Genomic DNA, 23,231 nt, shown 5'->3' on the forward strand with positions numbered 1-23,231 from the left:
CAGGGTAAATATTGGTCTTTGCATAGGGGATTCTTTTTTAGTAAGTGTGGGGGTATTAGTCATTCTTTGGTGGTAGTGGCCATGATGTGGCGGTATTATTTGTTCCTTGTATGCTGGTATTATTGGTGACATTGGTCTCAGTATACATGATTTGGTCAGTAACAGTATGATGGTAATACTGTATGTATGTTGGTAATATTTCTCATTGCATACTGGTATTATTGATAATATTGGTCTCAGTATACAGGATTTGGTCAGTAACAGTATGATGGTAATATGTATGGTGATAATATTTGTATTCTGGTATTATTGGTAATATTGGTCTCAGTATACTGCGTTTTCACATGCAATGCTTCAGTTCCTCCACAGCACTTTTCAAGCATTGCCACCATTTTCCACTGTAATGGACTGCCATTTAACTTTTTTGAATCTGTGAACTGTGATTGGGTCCTTGATAGTGGCACAATGAAACAATGCTGTTGGGCTGGTAAGCAATAATTCCAGGGTTGGGAGAATATAGAGTGGTCACATGAGAGTAAAGTCCCAAGAGATTTTCACCAAGGACTTTTAACTATGGTAAAAAGGGAAACAAACTTACACTTAGTGAGTGATTCTTTTACAAACCACTCACACTTTTGAATTGCCTATATTTCAATATCCCGTGTAGATCCTTATCCATTGCGATCCATTTCGGTCGATTCCAAATCCCTCCGAATAACAAGATAAAAAAATTTAAAAAATTGGAGAGCGGACAGGATCGACTGTAAAGTGCATACAGTGTCTTTTCTTCACACTTACTTCAATGATTAGCCTTTGATTATCCACCCTGGACACCGCTCAGTGGCCCGGGCGCACACTTCTCCCTTCGGAAGCAACCAGAGTTTTTCGGAAGCAGACGAAATCCAAACATTTTCTTTTATGCAAGGTAACATTTATTCAATTTAAAAAATCCAATAAAAATACTAGAACAGCATGATCCGACGCATTGTGGGGATTATTCCCCTTCCTCAGGGATACACTCTCCTAAAACAATGACCATCTTATATGCCTTTTTTTCAGTCTTTGGCTGTCTGGGCATGCTGGGAGTTGCAGTTTGGCCCCCCTAGTGGTTGCCACAGTAAAGATCGATTTACTTTCACTTTCAATTCCCCCCCCCCCCCCACTGTCGATTCCCTACCTGATCAGGATCCAGCAGGCTCCAGCGAAGATCCCAGGTCCCCAGGCATCTTCTCCTACAGGTACGGCCTCCATCTTCTTCCCAGAGCCCCTCGACATCCAGGGGCGTGCAGAACGGGGGGGGGTTGCCATGGCAACCCCCTGTCCTGCGCTGCCATTGGTCAGAATGGCTCCGTTCTGACTAATGCCAGGGGATAGGAGTAGATCACAGCTTTGCGACCTCACTCCTATCCTTTAGGCTGATCGGGGCTGTTGCTGATCGGGGCTGTTGCGGGGCTGTTTCTTTGTTTTCTTTTAGTTTGTTTATAGTTTTTTCTCTTTCATAGATATTTTATTTTCTCCTTCCCATCTGTTTGTAGAAAAAGCTTCTTCATTTTCTAAATCTAATTTTCTCAAATCACTTAACAACATTTTATAAAATATTGTTGTGTGGGAGTGTTGAGGATGGCTTTCGTTATGCTCTCTACATCCTCACAATACTGTTCAGGGAATCTTAGCCTTTTGGATTTGTTGCCCTCCTCGTTTCCTTCTTCTTCTAACTGTAATCTCTTCTTTGTCTTCGATCTGCTGACCGTAGTTAAAAAATCGGTCACTCTCGACTTGTATATCCCTCGAACATCCATCCGTTGATCCATCCAGTTGCTTCACACTGAGAGCCTGGGCTCATTGTATATCTATCGTGATAATCCTTGGAGTTTTTGCTATTTCTTCTTCCATAATTAATTTTAATTGGGGTTCTGATAGAGCCCAAGGGAGACCTAAAAAAACAGGGGAAGGGAAAACAATTCATCCCCTCCAGTAGCTCCTGGGCTTTGGACCATAACCTGAGTTTCTTCCTCTGATTATTTTGTTATCTTCAATGTTATCTATAATTATTGTGGAATCTACTCTTTTATTGTTGATGTTATTTTTCCAAAAATTTGAATTATAAAAGGTTCTTGTGTAATTATACTGATTATTATTTTCGATGGTGGAATTGGTTTGTCTTTTTGCATATTTGTATTTACTCTGATTTTTATTTATATTTTTATGATTATAATTGAAATTATAGTAATATTTAGGGAGTTCACTAACTGCCTTGTGTTGTTTTTCTTGATGTCCTTGCAACACTTCTATTATTTTTAACATGTGGTTTGACTACAGATTTTTCTTTAGCCAATTCTCTTGATTGAGAGGGCTCCTTTATGTTCTCCATCTGTCTCGATTGTATATATTGACCAGAAATATCCCTCAGAATTTTAATTTTTTTCATACAAAGGGCTTTTTCTGTATGACAAATTATATCTTTACCTTTTTTACAATTTTTTTTAACAATACTCATTATTAATTTATTACACAAATCCCGTCTTTTTTTTACTAACATTTCCATAAGGAGCTTTGAACAGAAAGCCCACTTTTTATTCCAACCTTCAACAAAAACCCCATCATTTACAAAGTGGGGTTACTGTTTCAATTGTAGACCCTTAGGGACTTTATCATGTTGCAAATAATATTTCAAATATTCCAAACCAATATCATGTCTCATATAATCTTCATTATCTCTAATCAGATTTAGTTCTTTCTCCTCACTATATTCTATACAAGCCGGAATAACACAGATAAAACATTCAATACAATTTAAATTCAACTTTTTTACCGTAGGCATAGTACATTCATTTCCTCCCATATAGTTCAAGAACTCACAAAAGCGAGCCCCTGCACCCAGGGAAACTCTAAAAGAATCAATTTCTTCCTTGCAAACCTGTGTTTTGAAGCCTGCTTAATTAGCAGTAAATAGTAAATGTCACGATTCGGCTGGCTGGAGGTGGATCCTCTGTGCCAGAGAGGGATTGGCGTAGACCGTGTTGGTGGACCGGTTCTAAGATGCTACTGGTATTCACCAGAGCCCGCCGCAAAGCGGGATGGTTTTGCAGCGGCGGTAGCAACCAGGTCGTATCCACCAGCAACGGCTCAACCTCTCTGACTGCTGAAGATAGGCGCGGTACAAGGGAGTAGACAAGAGCAAGGTCGGACGTAGCAGAAGGTCAGGGCAGGCAGCAAGGATCGTAGTCAGGGGCAACGGCAGGAGGTCTGGAACACAGGCTAGGAACACACAAGGGAACGCTTTCACTGGCACAATGGCAACAAGATCCGGCGAGGGAGTGCAGGGGAAGTGAGGTATAAGTAGGGAGTGCACAGGTGAACATACTGATTAGGCCTGCTGCGCCAATCAGTGGCGCAGTGGCCCTTTAAATTGCAGAGACCCGGCGTGCGCGCGCCCTAAGGAGCGGGGCCGCGCACGACGGGACAAGACAGACGGGGAACGGGTCAGGTACGGGAGCCGGGATGCGCATCGCGAGCGGGCGCCTCCTGCGTCGCGAATCGCATCCCGGCTGGGAGAGATATTGCAGCGCACTCGGTCAGCAGATCTGACCGGGGCGCTGCGAATGAGAGGATGCTGCGAGCGCTCCGGGGAGGAGCGGGGACCCGGAGCGCTCGGCGTAACAGTACCCCCCCCTTGGGTCTCCCCCTCCTCTTGGAGCCTGAGAACCTGAGGATGAGACTTTTGTCTAGGATGTTGTCCTCAGGTTCCCAGGATCTCTCCTCTGGGCCACAGTTTTCCCAATTTACCAAAAAAAATCTTTTACCTCTGCCAGTCTTGGAGGCCAGAATCTCCTTCACAGAGAAGACGTCAGACGAACCGGAAACAGGAGTGGGAGAAACAACTTTGGGAGAGAAACGGTTAAGGATGAGTGGTTTAAGGAGAGAGACATGGAAGGCATTGGGAATACGGAGAGAAGGAGGAAGAAGGAGTTTGTAAGAGACAGGGTTAATCTGGCACAAGATTTTGAAAGGACCAAGATAGCGTGGTCCCAGTTTGTAACTGGGGACACGAAAGCGGACATATTTAGCGGAGAGATATACCTTGTCTCCGGGAGCAAAAATGGGGGGAGTTCTTCTTTTTTTATCAGCAAATCTTTTCATCCGGGATGAAGCCTGTAAAAGAGAATTTTGGGTTTCTTTCCATATGGTGGAAAGATCACGAGTCACTTCATCCACAGCGGGCAAACCAGAGGGCAAGGTAGTAGGGAGGGGAGGAAGAGGGTGACGGCCGTACACCACGAAAAATGGGGATTTAGCAGAAGATTCGGAGACTCTGAAGTTGTATGAGAATTTGGCCCATGGTAGAAGATCTGCCCAGTCATCCTGGCGGGTGGAAACAAAATGCCGTAAATAGTCACCCAGGACCTGATTAATTCTTTATACCTGCCCATTGGATTGGGGATGATAAGAAGAAGAGAAGTTTAATTTGATCTTGAGCTGTTTACAGAGGGCCCTCCAGAATTTAGACATGAATTGGACGCCTCTATCCGAGACGATATGCGTGGGCAAACCGTGAAGGCGAAAAATGTGTACAAAAAATTGCTTTGCCAACTGAGGCGCTGAAGGAAGACCAGGAAGAGGAATAAAATGTGCCATCTTGGAAAATCGATCAACGACCACCCAAACAACTGTGTTGCCACGGGATGAGGGCAAGTCCGTAATAAAGTCCATACCAATCTGTGACCAAGGCTGTTTAGGAACAGGCAGAGGATGAAGGAGACCAGCAGGCTTCTGGCGAGGAGCCTTATCCCGGGCACAGACAGTACAGGCCCGCACGAAATCAACAACATCAGTCTCCAGAGTCGGCCACCAATAAAATCGAGAGATGAGTTGCAAGGATTTTTTGATGCCCGCATGGCCTGCGAGGTGGGAGAAGTGTCCCCATTTGAGAATCCCGAGACGCTGGCGTGGAGAAACGAAGGTTTTCCCTGGAGGAGTTTGCCTGATGGAAGCTGGAGAAGTGGAGATCAGACAGTCCGGAGGAATGATGTGTTGCGGAGAGACCTCTACTTCAGAGGCATCAGAAGAACGAGAGAGGGCATCGGCCCTAATGTTCTTGTCAGCAGGGCGAAAATGGATTTCAAAGTTAAAACGGGCAAAGAACAACGACCACCTAGCCTGGCGAGGGTTCAGTCGTTGGGCAGACTGGAGATAGGAGAGATTCTTGTGATCAGTGTATATAATAACTGGATATTTTGATCCCTCCAGCAGGTGCCTCCATTCCTCAAGCGCCAATTTAATGGCCAGTAGTTCTCGATCACCAATGGAGTCGTTTTTCTCCGCCGGAGAGAAGGTCCTAGAAAAAAAACCACAAGTAACAGCATGCCCGGAAGAATTTTTTTGTAGAAGGACAGCTCCAGCTCCCACAGAGGAGGCATCTACCTCCAATAGAAAGGGTTTAGATGGGTCAGGTCTGGAGAGCACGGGAGCAGAAGAAAAGGCAGACTTGAGATGTTTAAATGCGTCTTCCGCTTGGGGAGACCAGGACTTAGGATTGGCATTTTTCTTGGTTAAAGCCACGATAGGGGCCACAATAGTGGAGAAGTGTGGAATGAATTGTCTGTAATAATTGGCGAACCCCAAAAAACGTTGGATAGCATGGAGTCCGGAGGGGCGTGGCCAATCTATCACGGCAGATAGTTTATCTGGGTCCATTTGTAGTCCCTGGCCAGAGACCAAGTATCCTAGGAAAGGAAGAGATTGACATTCAAAGAGACATTTCTCCATTTTGGCATAAAGTTGATTGTCCCGAAGTCTCTGAAGAACCATGCGGACATGCTGGCGGTGTTCTTCTAAGTTGGCAGAAAAAATCAGAATATCATCCAGATAAACCACAACACAGGTATATAGGAGATCACAAAAAATTTCATTAACAAAGTCTTGGAAGACGGCAGGGGCGTTGCACAGGCCAAAGGGCATGACCAGATACTCAAAGTGTCCATCTCTGGTGTTAAATGCAGTCTTCCATTCGTCCCCCTCCCTGATGCGGATGAGATTATAAGCACCTCTTAAGTCCAGTTTGGTAAAGATGTGGGCGCCTTGTAGGCGATCAAAGAGTTCCGAGATAAGAATTAAGGGGTAGCGTTTTTTTACCGTGATTTTATTAAGTCCGCGGTAATCAATGCAAGGGCGTAGGGAGCCATCTTTTTTGGACACAAAAAAAAATCCAGCTCCGGCAGGAGAGGAGGACTTGCGGATAAACCCCTTTTTTAAATTCTCCTGGATGTACTCCGACATGGCTTGAGTCTCTGGAGCAGACAGAGGATAGATTCTGCCCCGGGGTGGAGTAGTACCCGGGAGGAGGTCAATAGGACAGTCATAAGGCCTGTGAGGAGGTAAAGTCTCTGCTTGCTTTTTGCAAAAATCATCAGCATAGTCCATATAAGCCTTAGGAAGACCAGATACCGGGGGAACCACAGGGTCACGACTGTGAGTACTGGGAACCGGTTTAAGACAGTCCCTGTAACAAGAAGTACCCCAGCTCTTGATCTCTCCTGTGGACCAATCAAGGGTTGGGGAATGGCGTTGAAGCCACGGTAATCCAAGAAGAATTTCTGAAGTGCAGTTGGAGAGGACCAAAAATTCAATTTTTTCGTGATGGGGTCCGATGCACATTAGGAGAGGTTCCGTGCGGTAACGCACGGTACAGTCCAATCTTTCATTGTTAACAGAATTGATGTAGAGGGGTCTGGCGAGACTGGTCACCGGGATGTTGAACCTGTTGATGAGAGAGGCCAAAATAAAATTTCCTGCAGATCCAGAATCCAAGAAGGCCATAGCAGAGAAGGAGAAGGTAGAAGAAGATATCCGCACAGGCACAGTAAGGCGTGGAGAAGCAGAGTTCACATCAAGAACTGTCTCATCTTTGTGCGGAGTCAGCGTACGTCTTTCCAGGTGGGGAGGACGGATAGGACAATCCTTCAAGAAGTGTTCGGTACCGGCACAGTACAGGCAAAGATTCTCCATGCGGCGTCGTGTCCTCTCTTGAGGTGTCAAGCGAGACCGGTCAACTTGCATAGCCTCCACGGCGGGAGGCACAGGATCGGATTGCAGAGGACCAGAGGAGAGAGGAGCCGGGGAGAGAAACCGCCTCGTGCGAACAAAGTCCATATCCTGGCGGAGCTCCTGACGCCTTTCGGAAAAACGCATGTCAATGCGGGTGGCAAGATGAATAAGTTCATGCAGGTTAGCAGGAATTTCTCGTGCGGCCAGCACATCTTTAATGTTACTGGATAGGCCTTTTTTAAAGGTCGCGCAGAGGGCCTCGTTATTCCAGGATAATTCGGAGGCAAGAGTACGGAATTGGATGGCGTACTCGCCAACAGAAGAATTACCCTGGACCAGGTTCAGCAGGGCAGTCTCAGCAGAAGAGGCTCGGGCAGGTTCCTCAAAGACACTTCGAATCTCCGTGAAGAAGGAGTGTACAGAGGCAGTGACAGGGTCATTGCGGTCCCAGAGCGGTGTGGCCCATGACAGAGCTTTCCCCGACAGAAGGCTGACTACGAAAGCCACCTTAGACCTTTCAGTAGGAAACTGGTCCGACATCATCTCCAAGTGCAGGGAACATTGCCAAAGAAAGCCACGGCAAAACTTAGAGTCCCCATCAAATTTATCCGGAAAGGATAATCGTAGGCTGGAAGCGGCCACTCCCTGCGGAGGAGGTGCAGGAGCTGGCGGAGGAGATTGTTGCTGAAGCTGTGGTAATAGCTGCTGTAGCATCACGGTCAGTTGAGACAGCTGGTGGCCTTGTTGCGACTGCTGGGCGACCACCGTGATGAGGTCGGCGACAACTGGCAGTGGGACTTCAGCGGGATCCATGGCCGGATCTACTGTCACGATTCGGCTGGCTGGAGGTGGATCCTCTGTGCCAGAGAGGGATTGGCGTGGACCGTGTTGGTGGACCGGTTCTAAGTTGCTACTGGTATTCACCAGAGCCCGCCGCAAAGCGGGATGGTCTTGCAGCGGCGGTAGCAACCAGGTCGTATCCACCAGCAACGGCTCAACCTCTCTGACTGCTGAAGATAGGCGCGGTACAAGGGAGTAGACAAGAGCAAGGTCGGACGTAGCAGAAGGTCAGGGCAGGCAGCAAGGATCATAGTCAGGGGCAACGGCAGGAGGTCTGGAACACAGGCTAGGAACACACAAGGGAACGCTTTCACTGGCACAATGGCAACAAGATCCGGAGAGGGAGTGCAGGGGAAGTGAGGTATAAGTAGGGAGTGCACAGGTGAACATATTGATTAGGCCTGCTGCGCCAATCAGTGGCGCAGTGGGCCTTTAAATTGCAGAGACACGGCGCGCGCGCCCTAAAGAGCGGGGCCGCGCGCGCCGGGACAAGACAGACGGGGAACGGGTCAGGTACGGGAGCCGGGATGCGCATCGCGAGCGGGCGCCTCCTGCGTCGCGAATCGCATCCCGGCTGGGAGAGATATTGCAGCGCACCCGGTCAGCAGATCTGACCGGGGCGCTGCAAATGAGAGGATGCTGCGAGCGCTCCGGGGAGGAGCGGGGACCCGGAGCGCTCGGCGTAACAGGGACTTTGTATGTTGTCGTACGAAGAACATTGTCTATGCCATTCGCTGCATTTGTCATAGATTCTACATCGGGTGTATACCCATGCTCTAAATGTCAGATATCGGGAACACATTAATTCCCTTAAAACGGGAAAAGGTTCCCCGAGATTCATACAGCATGTAAAGGAAGCGCATAATAGCGATCCTAAAACTTTGCACTTTCTAGGAGTAGAAAGAGTTAATACAGCAAGTGGCATAGACATACGTGCCAATCTGCTGAAGAGAGAAGGGATCTGGATCCTTAAGACTAACGCATTAGTTAATCTAGGACTTAATGCTAGACTAGAAATGAATGCATTCATTTGATTTTGGTCTTATATAGCCATGAAGAAATGTGTGTTACATGTTTTTAATTGGTGTTTCACTATATGTCCAGTGTTTAATGTTTTTTATTTGCAATAGTGTATTGTAACACCTCTTTCCGTGACGTGGGCGAGGAAGGTGTATTTACCTTCGCCCATGTGCCGGAAGGGGTTGGTCTGACGAAGCACTGCTTGATCAGTGCGAAAGAAGCTGTTAACCTGTCCAAGGGTCCATGGCGTCCCGCTTTTTGAAGTTTGTGCACCGCACCGTTTAAAGAATAAAGCTACCACCTGCAAGCTTTCCAAACCGTGAGTGCTCCCTCCGTTCCTTTATTGTCTTGCTGGATGAACTGTGTTTGCTTTAGAGAGGTTGTAGCACGGGAAAACTGCTCTGGTTTAAGTGGGACCGCTAAAAGGTACCTGCTGCTGTTGTCTTCGTACACGCTGGGGAAAATCATGTCGTAATACCGCAGTTGCTGAACCCTGTATCTTTGTGCTTTTGTTGTACAATTAAATAGCTTCTGTGAAAATTCTTCGACTGCTAACCACCACTGTGATCCACTCCTTCACCGTACAAGACGGGTCCTTTCCAGGGGGAGGAATTGAGCCTATAGTGAAAAGTATAGAAAAAAATTATTTTGGGAGCAGTCCCAAGAAATTTTCACCAACCAAGGACTTTCAACTATGGAAAATAGGGAAACAAACTTACACTTGGTGAGTGGTTCTTTTACAAACTACTCACACTTTTAAATTGCCTATATTGCAATATCCCGTGTAGATTTTTATCCGCTGCGATCCATTCGGATCAAAATCCCTCCGAATAACAAGATAAAAACAAAAACTACAAAAAATTGGAGAGCGGACACGATCGACTGTAAAGTGTCTTTTCTTCACACTTACTTCAACGAGTTTTTTTTTTCATCCTAACCCACATCAATCCTGCAAGCCTTCGATTATCCACCCTTGACACCGCTCACTGGACGGGGCGCACACCTCTCACTTGTCCTTCTCACTTCAGAAGCAACCAGAGTTTTTCGGAAGCAGCTGAAATCCACACGTCTTTTTTATGCAAGGTAACAATTTATTTTACATAAAACATCCAATAAAAGAACTAGTACAGCTTGATCTGATGCATTGCAGGCATTATACCCCTTCCTCAGGAATTCACTCTTCTAAAACAATGACCATCTTATATACCTCTTTTAACCCCATTTTTAACCGGAAGCAGATTCCAATTGGACAACACCTGTAACCTAAATGTATTCCAGTATTGGCATATATAATATAATATTTTATTTTAGGGACGCTCAATACTCTCATTAAAACCATTCGGGACCAATGTATTCAACTTAAAAATATAAACACTATCTCTTCTACATAGGGTAGAAAATCTTTGTAAACCTTCTGCTATTTGTTCTACGGGAGTAACCCGTAGTAACCCAGGATCTGCATTATGGCGCAGGGCAAAATGCTGGGCAAATCTATGTGAGTTTATGCATTTTCAGAGTGTCTGGGACATTTTTTTTGAAGCTTATTTAGATTTAAATGAGTTTATAAGGAAATTGATGCTTAAAAGGTTTTTCCAAATATAGAGTAGAGGGAAAAATGAAGCAGTTCAGATATATTCGGTAGAACAGGGACGAAAATTTCCTGAACAGTATAGTGAGGATGTAGAGGGCATAACGGAAGCCCTCCTCAACACTCCATCTCGTCTGGGTTGAAGAAAAAGTCCAATTTTTTTCCTACTTATAGTAAATTTTGATAAATTTAATTGAAACATTTTATGTGATGGTGTTAAGTGATTTGCGAAAATTTGATTTAGAAAATGAGCAATCTTTTACTACAAACAAATGGGAAGTAGAAAATAAAATATCTATGGAAGAGAAAAAAAACTATAAAAAAAAACTAAAAGGAAACAGAGAAATTGTAATAAAAAAGCGGATAAGGGGGGTGATAGTTTTAATGGATAAAACTTATTATTTGGAAGAATCTTTGTGAATTATTGAAGATGACACATATTACAAAAAATTGTCTGCAGACCATTTGACAGTGTTCAAAAATGAATTAGAAATATTGATAAGAGAAGGCTCAGAGAAAGGCGTATTGAGTAAGAATGAAAAAGACTATTTATTAATGGAGAATCCAGCTATCCCATATTTTTATTTTCTTCCAAAATTACAAAAAAACTACTTTTGCCCTCCAGGGAGGACGAATGTGGGAGGAGTAGATTATTTGACAAGCTGCCTGGGAGAATACATAGATCGTGTTTTACAAATTTATGTTGTAGCCCTACCCTCGTACCTGAGAGCTTCAGGACAACTATTAGAACTTAAGAAAGTATTGAATGGAACAAAAATTTATGGCTAGTTACAATGGATGTGATTTCCTTATTTTCTACTATTCCACAGGAACAAGGAGTAGGGGCTATTTAGGATATGCTGTATACTGATATTTGAATGCCAGATTGTCAAAAAGAGTTTTTATATTGAGTCACAATTACTTTATATTTGAGGATCAGTTTTATATTCAACACCATGGGACTTCGATGGGCGCGAAATGCGCACCAGTTGTCGCAAACCTATAGATAGTGGTCATTTTAATCAGATAACATTTTATAAAGATACATAGATGACTTGATATTAATTTGGGAAGGAAGTAAAAAAAAAAATTTTGTGAATTTTTTTATGAATTTAATGGAAACCAATGGGGCCTGACATTTACTGAACTTATAGATAAAAAAAAAAACAATTAGGTTTTTAGATTTAGAGTTATACATTAAAGATAATAAAATTTAGACGAAAACATTCAATAAATCTATAGATGCCAATGGATGTCTGCACTTTAACCTGTGCATGACCCAGGGTGTATGGATACGCCTTCTGTACCTGGGTCTTAAGGACCCAGGGCGTACCTGTACGCCCGTGGGAATTTCGGTCCCTGCCGCACTCCGGGCGGGGACCGGGGTGACTGCTGATATCAATCAGCAGGCACCCCGCGCAAATGCCCAGGGGGGTCATCAGACCCCCCCCCCATGTCGGCGATCGATGCAAATCACAATTAAATTCACACTTGCGATTTGCACCGATTCCAGGTCATACGGGTCTATGGTGACCCGGTGACCCGGAATATAAGGGGGATCGCGGTTGTCCATGACACCCACGATCCCCCTGAAGGGATAGGAGTGAGGTGGCAGGGGTGCCACCCCTCCTATCCCTGCTATTGGCGGTCTAGACGCAACCACCAATAGCAGATCGGGGGCGGCGGGTTTAACTTTCGTTTTCCCCGTTCTGCCCACCCACAATAGGTGGGGCAGGATGGGGAACCAAAGGGGACCGGGCGCCGAAGATCCACTTACCCATCGGTGGAGGCTGCGGGACGCGATCGGCTGCGGTGATCGGCGCGGGCAGCATGTTGTGCGGCAGAAAAGGACGGCTCCCTGGATCCCACGGAAGCCGGTAAGTTGCCTAGCAAAATGTAGAGGGCTACAGTCTGAGACTGTAGCCCTCCAGATGTTACAAAACTACAACTCCCAGCATGCCCAGACTGCTGTTTGGGCATGCTGGTATTTACAGTTTTGCAACAGCTGGAGGTCTACAGTTTAGAGACCACTGCACAGTGATCTCTATACTGCCCTCTAGATCTTGCAAAACTAAAACTCCTAGCATGCCCACACAGCAGTTTGCTGTCTGTGCATGCTGGGATTTGTAGTTTTGCAACATTTGGAGGTCCACAGTTTGGAGATCACAGTGCAGTGGTCTGTAACTATAGCCCTCCAAATGTTGCAAAACTGCAAATCCCAGCATGCTCAAACAGTCAAACAGCAAACAACTGTCTCGGCATGCTGTGAGTTGTAGTTGCGTAGCTCCAGCTGTTGCATAACTACATCTCCCAGCATCAGTGTCATATACCATAGCAAAATATGTATTCATGTTGCATTGTGATTGCTTGTCATTCATTACTGGAGGTACATGGTCTGCCAAATTTCATCGGTATGCACACTATTAATTTCATTACACACCTATCTGCATCGCTGAATATTTCAAAGAATCCCTTCTGTTTGGTCTAACTGTCCGGAGACGACAATCTGAGCAATAGCCTCCAGTGGCCAGTGGGGGGCAATTAATTCTCTTTTGATCAGGGCACCACCTACATGTCTATCCAGCCTAGGTATAGGTGTGACTAATCCTAGCAGGGGGTTCATTAACACAGCTGTTCTATGACAGGAAAGGTAACACCTTCACAGCCAAGCAGACTCCAAGGCCTGATGTCAATAGATCAATTGATGAAGATGCCATATCTTCCAAATATGAAATATGGGGGTCAGGGTAGTATGTATGCAGCCCTATATTATACTGTTAGATTCTCCATCATAATACCTTTAAAATGAGTCTTCACGTGACCCTTGTGTATTGATCACTGCCCGAACTGTATGCACTGGGAAAATACACATACACAATAAGGGTGTCATGTCAGGTACCTCTAGAAAGAGGATATGATGGAGAACCCAAATATAACAAAATGATGTGGGTGCCTGGCCCATGACAAAAGTTAGGGGTAATTTCCTATTCTTTGGGCATAAGGTTATCAGGAGGAAGGGGGCAGAATCTATCTTTCCTCCTATTCCTGCCCAGGGGCTGAACATAGAGGTGTCTCCTGTCCATAGCAGGGTATAAAACTGCAGACCTGGGGGGACTAGGCGCGCTTGCATGGGGGACAAGATCTAATTTTGGATGCCAGACGCCATTTCCTACCAGACCCCATGGCCTAGAACTCTGTAACTTTCTGTAAGTAAGGTTCTATGTTTTTTCCCTTTTATTTTATTTTCTGTGTGGTGAAACTTTGTCTTGTTAACATCTATTTTTACATGTACTGTGAATATTTTTCTTTCATAATAAATCATTAATTTATTAAGTACCGCCTTATGTCTGGTAAAACGGACGTACATTGTCCTTGGAGAGATTGAAGTTATAATCTTAGTTTTACGTACTTGTTTGGCTACATTATAGATTTGGATTAATCTTTTTCCTGTTTTTTATATACTACTGGGGATAGTAGATTATATTTGGGAATTGTAGCATATCCAGATTAAAACAGGCAGGTGGTGGCAGCGATATCATTTAATTGGGTGGTGTAAGAGGGATTTTTTATCATTATTTTCGGGCTAGTGTAGACAAATAGTGATTTTAGAGATAAGCCTACCACCCGCACGTCACGTTCGTGACAATCAGTACATGCTGGGAGTTGTAGTTTTGCAACAGCTATAGGCACACTGGTTGGAAAATACTGTGTTAGGTAACAGAACCTAACTGAAGGTTTTCTAACCAATGTGCCTCCAGCTGTTGCAAAACTACAACTCCCAGCATCCGCAGTCTTTCAGTACATCCTGGGAGTTGTAGTATTAAAACAGCTGGAGGTTTGCCCCCCCCCCCCCCCCCCCCATGTGAACATACAGGGTACATTCACACGGGCAAGTTTACAGTAAGTTTCCTGCTTCAAGTATGAGCTGCGGCAAATTTTTCGCCGCAGCGCAAATTTCTAGCGGGAAGCTCACTGTAAACCTCTGCAAGTGCGAACGTACCCTAAAAACACTACACTACACTAACACATAATAAAGGGTAAAACACTACATATACACCCCCTTACACTGCCCCCCCCCCCCAATAAAAAGGAAAAACGTATTGTACGGTAGTGTTTCCAAAACGGAGCCTCCAGCTGTTGCAAAACAACAACTCCCAGCATTTCCGGACAGCCACTGACTGTCCAGGCATGCTGGGATTTTAGCAACAGCTGGAGGCACCCTGTTTGGGAATCACTGGCGTAGAATACCCCTATGTCCACCCCTATGCAATCCTTAATTTAGCCCTCAAATGCGCATGGCGCTCTCTCACTTCGGAGCCCTGACGTAGTTCAAGGAAACAGTTTAGGGCCACATTATGGGTATTTCCGTACTTGGGAGAAATTGCACTACAAATTTTGGGGGGGCTTTTTCTCCTTTTACCCCTTATGAAAAGGAAAAGTTGGGGGCTACACCAGCCTGTTAGTGTAAAAAAATACATTTACACTAACATGCTGGTGTTGCCCCATACTTTTTATTTTCAGTGTTAAAAGGAAAAAAAAGACCGCCAAAATTTGTAACATAATTTCTCCTGAGTACAGAAATACCCCAGATGTGGGCGTAAAATGCTCTGCGGGCGCACAGCAAGGCTCAGGAGTGAGAGCGCACTATGTACATTTGAAGCCTAAATTGGTGATTTGAACAGGGGTGGCTGATTTTACAGCAGTTCTGACATAAACGCAAAAAAATAAATACCCACATGTGACCCAATTTTGGAAACTACACCCTTCACGGAATGTGACAAGGGGTATAGTGCGCCTGAACACTCCACAGGTGTTTAATGAAAATTCTTCAAAGTTGGATGGAAAAATGAAAAGAAAAATTTTTCACTAAAATGCTGGTGTTACCCAAAATTTTTCATTTTCACAAGGGAATATAGGAAAAAAGCCCCCCAAAGTTTGTAACCCCATTTCTTCTGAGTAAGAACATACCCCATATGTGGATGTAAAGTGCTCTGCTAGCGCACTACAATGCTCAGAAGAGAAGGAGCACCATTGGGATTTTGAAGAGAAAATTTGTCTGGAATTGAAGGCCACGTGTGTTTACAAAGCACCCAGAACAATGGACCCCCCCACATGTGACCACATTTTGGAAACTTAACCCCTCATATAATGTAATAAGGGGTACATTGAGCATTTACGCCCCACAGGTGTCTGACAGATTTTTGGAACAGTGGTCCGTGAAAATGAAAAATTTTATTTTTCATTTGCACAGCCCACTGTTCCAAAGATCTGTCAAACAACCAGTGGGGTGTAAATACTCACTGCACCCCTTATTAAATTCTGTGAGGGGTGCAATTTCGGAAATGGGGTCACATGTGGAGGTTCCACTGTTCTGGCACCACGGGGGCTTTGTAAACGCACATGGCCCCCGACTTCTATTCCAAACTAATTCTGTCTCCAAAAGCTCAATGATGCTTCTCCTCTTCTGAGCATTGTAGTGTGCAAACAGAGCACTTGACATCCACACTTTGGGTAGTTCCATACTCAGAAGAGATGGGATTACAAATTTTGGGGGTCATTTTCTCTTATTACCCCTTGTAAAAATGTAAAATTTGGGGGAAAAGTAAAGTTTTAGTGAAAAATAAACCATTTACACATTCAACTTTAACAAATAGTCGTGAAACACCTGTGGGGTGTTAAGGCTCACTGGACCCCTTGTTAGGGTGTAGTTTCCAAAATAGTATACCATGTGGTTTTTATTTGCTGTTCTGGCACCATAGGGGCTTCCTAAAGGTAACATGCCCCACAAAAACCATTTCAGAAAAACTCACTCTCCAAACTCCCACTGTCGCTCCTTCCATTCTGAGCCCTCTAGTGAACCCGCCGAACACTTGACATACACATATGAGGTATTTCCTTACTCAAGAGAAACTGGGTTACACATTTTAGGAAGATTTCTCTCCTTTTTCCCATTGTAAAAATTCAAAAACTGGGTCTACAAGAACATGCCAGTGTAAAAAATGAAGATTTTGAACTTTCTCCATCAATTTGCTGCTATTCCTGTGAAACACCTAAAGGGTTAACAAACCTTTTGAATGTCATTTTGAATACTTTGAGAGGTGCAGTTTTTATAATGGGGTCATTTGTTGGGTATGTCTAATAAGAAGGCACTTCAAATCCACTTCAAAACAGAACTGGTCCCTGAAAAATTTTGATTTTGAAAATTTAGTGAAAATTTAGAAAATTGCTGCTATACTTTGAAGCCCTCTGATGTCTTCCAAAAGTAAAAACATGTCAACTTCATGATGCAATCATAAAGTAGACATGTTGTATATGTGAATCAATATATAATTTATTTGGAATATAAATTTTCCTTATAAGCAGAGAGCTTCAAAGTTAAAAAAAAAATGCTACATTTTCGATTTTTTCATCAAATTTTTGCATTTTTCACCAAGAAACGATGCAAATATCGATAAAATTTTACCACTAAAATAAAGTAGAATATGTCACGAAAAAACTATCTCAGAATCAGAATGAAAGGTAAAAGCATCCCAGAGTTATTAACCCCTTCCCGCAGAATGTCATATATAAACGCCGGGTTGTGCAGTGCGTTCGCGCATCCCGACGTTTATAAATGACATTCAGTTAACCCGGCGATGCGCAGCATCGCACGGGTTAACCAGCAGAAGTCCCACTGTTTCCAGCAGGGGACAACTTCTGCTTCACCCCCAGGACCATCCATTGATGGTCCTGGTCAGCGATCACTGTGATTGGTCCCTGTGGACCAATCACAGTGATCTGGGGTGAAAGTTCAGATCCCCCGCACTGCCCGCCCCTGGAAGTCGGGCAGAACGGGGGACGATGGCTGCGGGGGCTCGCGGCATAGGTGGGGGAACACGTGGGGACCGGCGGACTTACCCGAACCAGCGGCGGGACCGAGGAGCAGCGCGGGACCGGCCACGTGGACGAGCAGCGATGGGACCGGCAGGTAAGTATATGGTCCTCAGAAGCAGCAGTGAAGATCTTCACTGCTGCTTCTAGGAGTCTGAAAACTACAACTCCCAGCATGCCTAGACAGCCTTTGGCTGTCTGGGCATGCTGGGAGTTGTAGTTTTGCAACATCTGGAGGGCCCCAGTTTGGAGACCATTGTATAATGGTCTCCAATCTGTGCTCTTCCAGCTGTTGCAAAACTACAACTCCCAGTATGCACTGACTGTCCAGGCATGCTGGGAGTTTTAGTTCAGCAACATCTGGCCCTTCAGATGTTGCCGAACTACAACTCCCAGCATGCCCTTCAGCTGTCTGGGCATGCTGGGAGTTGTAGTTTTGCAACAACTGGAGACACACTGGTTGGAAAACATTGTCTGTTTCTAACTCAGTGTTTCCTAACCTGCGTGCCTCCAGCTGTTGCAAAACTATAACTCCCAGCATGCACTAACAGACCATGCATGCTGGGAGTTGTGGTTTTGCAACAGCTGGTGCACCCCCCCCCCTGCCCTGTTAATGTACAGGGTACATTCACATGGACGAGGGTTTTACAGTGGGTTTCTCGCTGCAAGTTTGAGATGCAGCAAATTTGGCGCTGGGAAACTCGCTGTAATCCCCTGCCCATGTGACTGTACCCTAAAAACACTACACTACACTACACTTACACAAAATTAAATAAAAAGTTAAAAACACTACATATGTACACATACCCCTACACAGCCCCCCTCCCCCAATAAGAACGTCCGGTACACCACTGTTTCCAAAGCAGAGCCTCCAGCTGTTGAAAAACAACAACTCTCAGTATTGCCGGACAGCCGTTGACTGTCCAGGCATGCTGGGAGTTTTGCAACAGCTGGAGGCACCCTGTTAGGGTTATTCTACGCCAGTGATTCCCAATGTCCACCCCTATGCAAATCCCTAATTTAGGCCTCAAATGCACATGGCGCTCCCACTTTGGAGCCCTGTCGTATTTCAGGGCAACAGTTTAGGGCCACATATGGGGTATCGCCGTACTCGGGAGAAATTGCGTTACAAGGTTTGGGGGGCTTTTTCTTCTTTAACCCTTCATGAAAAGAAAATGTTGGGGTCTACACCAGAATGTTAGTGTAAATTTTTTTTATTTTTTACACTAACATGCTGATGTTGCCCTATACTTTACATTTTCACAAGAGGTAAAAAGGAAAAAAGCCCCCCAAAATTTGTAATGCAATTTCTCCTGACTACGGAGATACCCCATATGTGGGCGTAAAGTGCTCTGGGGGCGCACAACAAGGCCCAGAAGGGAGAGTGCACCATGTACATTTGAGGTGATTTGCACAGGGGTGGCTGATTGTTACAGCAGTTTTGACAAACGCAAAAAAAAAAAAAAAAAAACACATGTGACCCCATTTCGGAAACGACACCCCTCACGGAATGTAATAAGGGGTGCAGTGAGAATTTACACCCCACAGGTATCTGATGGATCTTTGGAACAGTGGTCCGTGAAAATGAAAACTTGTACAGCCCACTGTTCCAAAGATCTGTCAGACACCAGTGGGGGGCAAATGCTCACTGTACCCCTTGTTACGTTCCTCAAGGGTTCTAGTTTCCAAAATAGTAGGCCATGTGGTTTTTTTTTGCTGTTCTGGCACCTTAGGGGCTTTCTAAATGCGACATGCCCCCCAAGCGAAATTTGCTCTCAAAAAGCCAAATATGACTCCTCTTCTGAGCATTGTAGTTCGCTCATAGTGCACTTCAGGTCAACTTATGGGGTACCTCCATACTCAGAAGAGATGGGGTTACAAATTTTGGCGGGCATTTTCTGCTATTAACCCTTGCAAAAATGTGAAATTTGGGGGGAAACACACATTTTAGTGGAATTTTTTTTTTTTTTTTTACATATGCAAAAGTCGTGAAACACCTGTAGAGTATTAAGGCTCACTTTATTCCTTATTACGTTCCTCAAGGGGTCTAGTTTCCAAAATGGTAGGCCATGTGTTTTTTTTTTTTTGCTGTTCTGGCACCATAGGGGCTTCCTAAATGCGACATGCCCCCTGAGCAAAATTTGCTCTCAAAAAGCCAAATATGACTCCTTCTCTTCTGAGCATTGTAATTCGCCCGTAGTGTACTTCAGGTCAACTTATGAGGTACCTCCATACTCAGAAGAGATGGGGTTACACATTTTGGGGGGTATTTTCTGCTATTAACCCTTGCAAAAATGTGAAATTTGGGGGGAAACACACATTTTAGCGAAATTATTATTATTTTTTTTACATATGCAAAAGTCGTGAAACACCTGTGGGGTATTAAGGCTCACTTTATTCCTTGTTACGTTCCTCAAGGGGTCTAGTTTCCAAAATGGTATGCCATCTGAGGTTTTTTGCTGTTCTGGCACCATAGGGGCTTCTTAAATGCAACATGCCCCCTCAAAAACCATTTCAGAAAAACGTACTCTCCAAAATCCCCTTGTCGCTCTTTCCCTTCTGAGCCCTCTACTGCGCCCGCCGAACACTTTACATGGACATATGAGGTATGTCCTTACTCAAGAGAAATTGGGCTACAAATATAAGTATACATTTTCTCCTTTTACCTCTTGTAAAAATTCAAAAATTGGGTCTACAAGAACATGCGAGTGTAAAAAATGAAGATTGTGAATTTTCTCCTTCACTTTGCTGCTATTCCTGTGAAACACCTAAAGGGTTAAAACGCTGACTGAATGTCATTTTGAATACTTTGGTGGGTGCAGTTTTTATAATGTGGTCATTTGTGGGGTATTTCTAATATGAAGACCCTTCAAATCCACTTCAAACCTGAACTGGTCCCTGAAAAATAGTGAGTTTGAAAATTTTGTGAAAAATTGGAAAATTGCTGCTGAACTTTGAAGCCCTCTGGTGTCTTCCAAAAGTAAAAACTCGTCACTTTTATGATGCAAACATAAAGTAGACATATTGCATATGTGAATAAAAATTTTTTTTATTTGTAATATACATTTTCCTTACAAGCAGAGAGCTTCAAAGTTATAAAAATGCCAAACTTTCAAATTTTTCATCAAATTTTAGGATTTTTCACAAGGAAAGGATGCAAGTTACCATAAAAATTTACCACCATGTTAAAGAAGAATATGTCACGAAAAAACAATCTCGGAATCAGAATGATAACTAAAAGCATTCCAGAGTTATTAATGTTTAAAGTGACAGTGGTCAGAATTGCAAAAAACACTCTGGTCCTTAAGGCCAAAATGGGCTTGGTCCTGAAGGGGTTAATGTTTAAAGAGACAGTGGTCAGATGTGCAAAAAATGTCCAGGTCCTACAGTGAAAATTGACTGGGTCCTTAAGGGGTTAATGTAGTCCCCTAAAAAATTGGAAGATAAATATACCGTTTGGACAACTGAATAGAATTAAAAGAAATTGTTCCGAAAATAAATGTTATGAGGATAAAGCAAGAATTTTAAAAGAGAGATTTTTAGAAAAGGGATATCCCCAAACCATGGTAGAAGGTGCAAACAAAAAAGCAGATTTAATTATGAGAAGTGAACAAATAAAAAAAACTAAATCAAAGTCATAAAAAAAAGAATAAGACTGATAAGAAAAATTTGGATTTTTTTCACCACTTTCATCTCCCATTATCTCCCAATATATTGAAACAGGACCCCTTTTTAAATAATTTTAAACCAAAATGTATTCATCGGCGAGCAAAAACTATAGCACAAGAAATAGCATTTTATCCAAAATTAAGTAAAATAAAAAGAGGAAAAAAAGAGCAAAAAGGTTCCTTCAAGTGCAATCAAAAAAGATGGGAGATGTGTTCATACATAGAGGATGGCAAACAAAGTATATTATGTGCATGAACAGGGGAAATTATTCCCATAAAATCCCTTCTAAACTGTACTAGTAACTATGTGGCTTATGTGTTGGAATGTCCGCGTGGAACCCAGTATGTGGGCCGCACGTCCCAGACACTCCGAAAACACATAAACTCACATAGATTTAATATAAAACATAAATTTCCAAAACCCAGTGTCTCCTGGCATTTTGTCCTGTGCCATAATGCAGATCCTGGGTTACGACGGGTTACTCCCATAGAACAAATAGCAGAAGGTTTACGAAGATTTTCTATCCTATGTAAAAAAGAAAGGTTTTATATTTTTAAGTTGAATACATTGGTCCCAAATGGTTTTAAGGAGAGTATGGTTTAATGAGCGTCCTTAAAATAAAATAATATATTATATAAAAATAAAATAATATATTATATATACGAATACTGGAACACATTTTAGGTTGTATGCTTTGTCCAATTGGAATGTGCTTCCGGTCAAAAATGGGGTGAAAAAGAGGCATATAAGATGGTCATTGTTTTAGAAGATTGTATCCCTGAGGAAGGGGAATAATCCCCACATCGCGTCGGATCATGCTGTACTAGTACTTTTATTAGATGTTTTATGTTAAATAAATTGTTACCTTGCATAAAAAAGAAAGTGTGGATTTCGGCTGCTTCCGAAAAACTTTGGTTGCTTCCGAAGTGAGAAGGACAAGTGAGAGGTGTGCGCCCGGTCCAGTGAGCGGTGTCAAGGGTGGGTAATCGAAGGCTTGCAGGATTGAGGGGGGTTTAGGAAGAATGAAAACCTCTCGGTGAAGTATGTGTGAAGAAAAGACACTGAATGCACTTTATAGTCGATCCTGTCTGTTCTCCAATTTTTAGAATTTTTTGTTTTTATGATACATATCATGTTTTCTTGTGGCATCTAGGGGATTCAATGACTGGGAACAGAGCTTGTTTTAAAGCCAACAGTTGCAGTGGAAATAAGGAAGTCAGCTGGGAAATTGATCTAGATTGGTTGGAGTCTTGGGCTGTGAAGTGGCACATGAGGTTCAACATAGATAAATGTACTATTTTGCTCATGGGGGAAAAAAATCCAGGGAGTATGTGCTAAATAAAAAAAATGGGGACAACCAGTTTCAGGAAGCTGCTGCCAAGGTAAATGAAATAATGGAAGGAGGGGGCATTGAAAGAGGCATAGATGTGCATGACAAGGAAATAATTCTACCACTGTACAAATCACTAGTCAGACCACACATGGAATACTGTGTACAGTACTGGGCACCAGAAAGACATAGTGCAAGTTGAGAGGGTTCAAAGACAACCATAGTAATGAGGGGAATGTAAGGACTATTTGCAAAGGGGCTTCATTTTAGATGTATGGGAGAAATAATAAAATGTGGTTGTGAAGGTAGATACAGCCACTATAGATGTAGTAGGTGACATTTTATTACCTTTAGTCACACTTGACTTTTTGTAGTTACTTGACATAATTGACCTATGATGCGGTTTTAGTTTTTATAAAAATAAATATAAAAAAAAAAGTTTAATATGCACACATATAACATTATTCATGTTACAATGCATCCTTGTAGAGTCACTTGCTGAGAACACGTGTTGCAAGTTGATTAAAATGTGGATTATGTAAGGGTAAGCTAGATTCTACAAAGCATATGGGCCTTCAGTATTCTGTAACAGATGTTCTACTAATCATTACCAATATGCGCACAGTAGATGAATTAAGTCAATACACTGAATGCCTTATTTTAAAATTAAGGATTTTAAATAGTCCTATGAAGAATTAGAACTGTATTTGTGAACACATTGGCCCTCATTTACTAAGACCAGAGAGGTTTTTTTTGAGTGTTTTTGCAGTTCCTCCTTTATTTTTCTCACCTTATTAACTACTGTGTCGCAAGTGTCGGGTTATTTCTGTTGCACGGATTATGTTTGCTTGCACAAACTAGGCAGGTAAA

This window comes from Hyla sarda, chromosome 4, assembly GCF_029499605.1.
Source record: "Hyla sarda isolate aHylSar1 chromosome 4, aHylSar1.hap1, whole genome shotgun sequence".
NCBI classification, from domain to species: Eukaryota; Metazoa; Chordata; class Amphibia; order Anura; family Hylidae; genus Hyla; species Hyla sarda.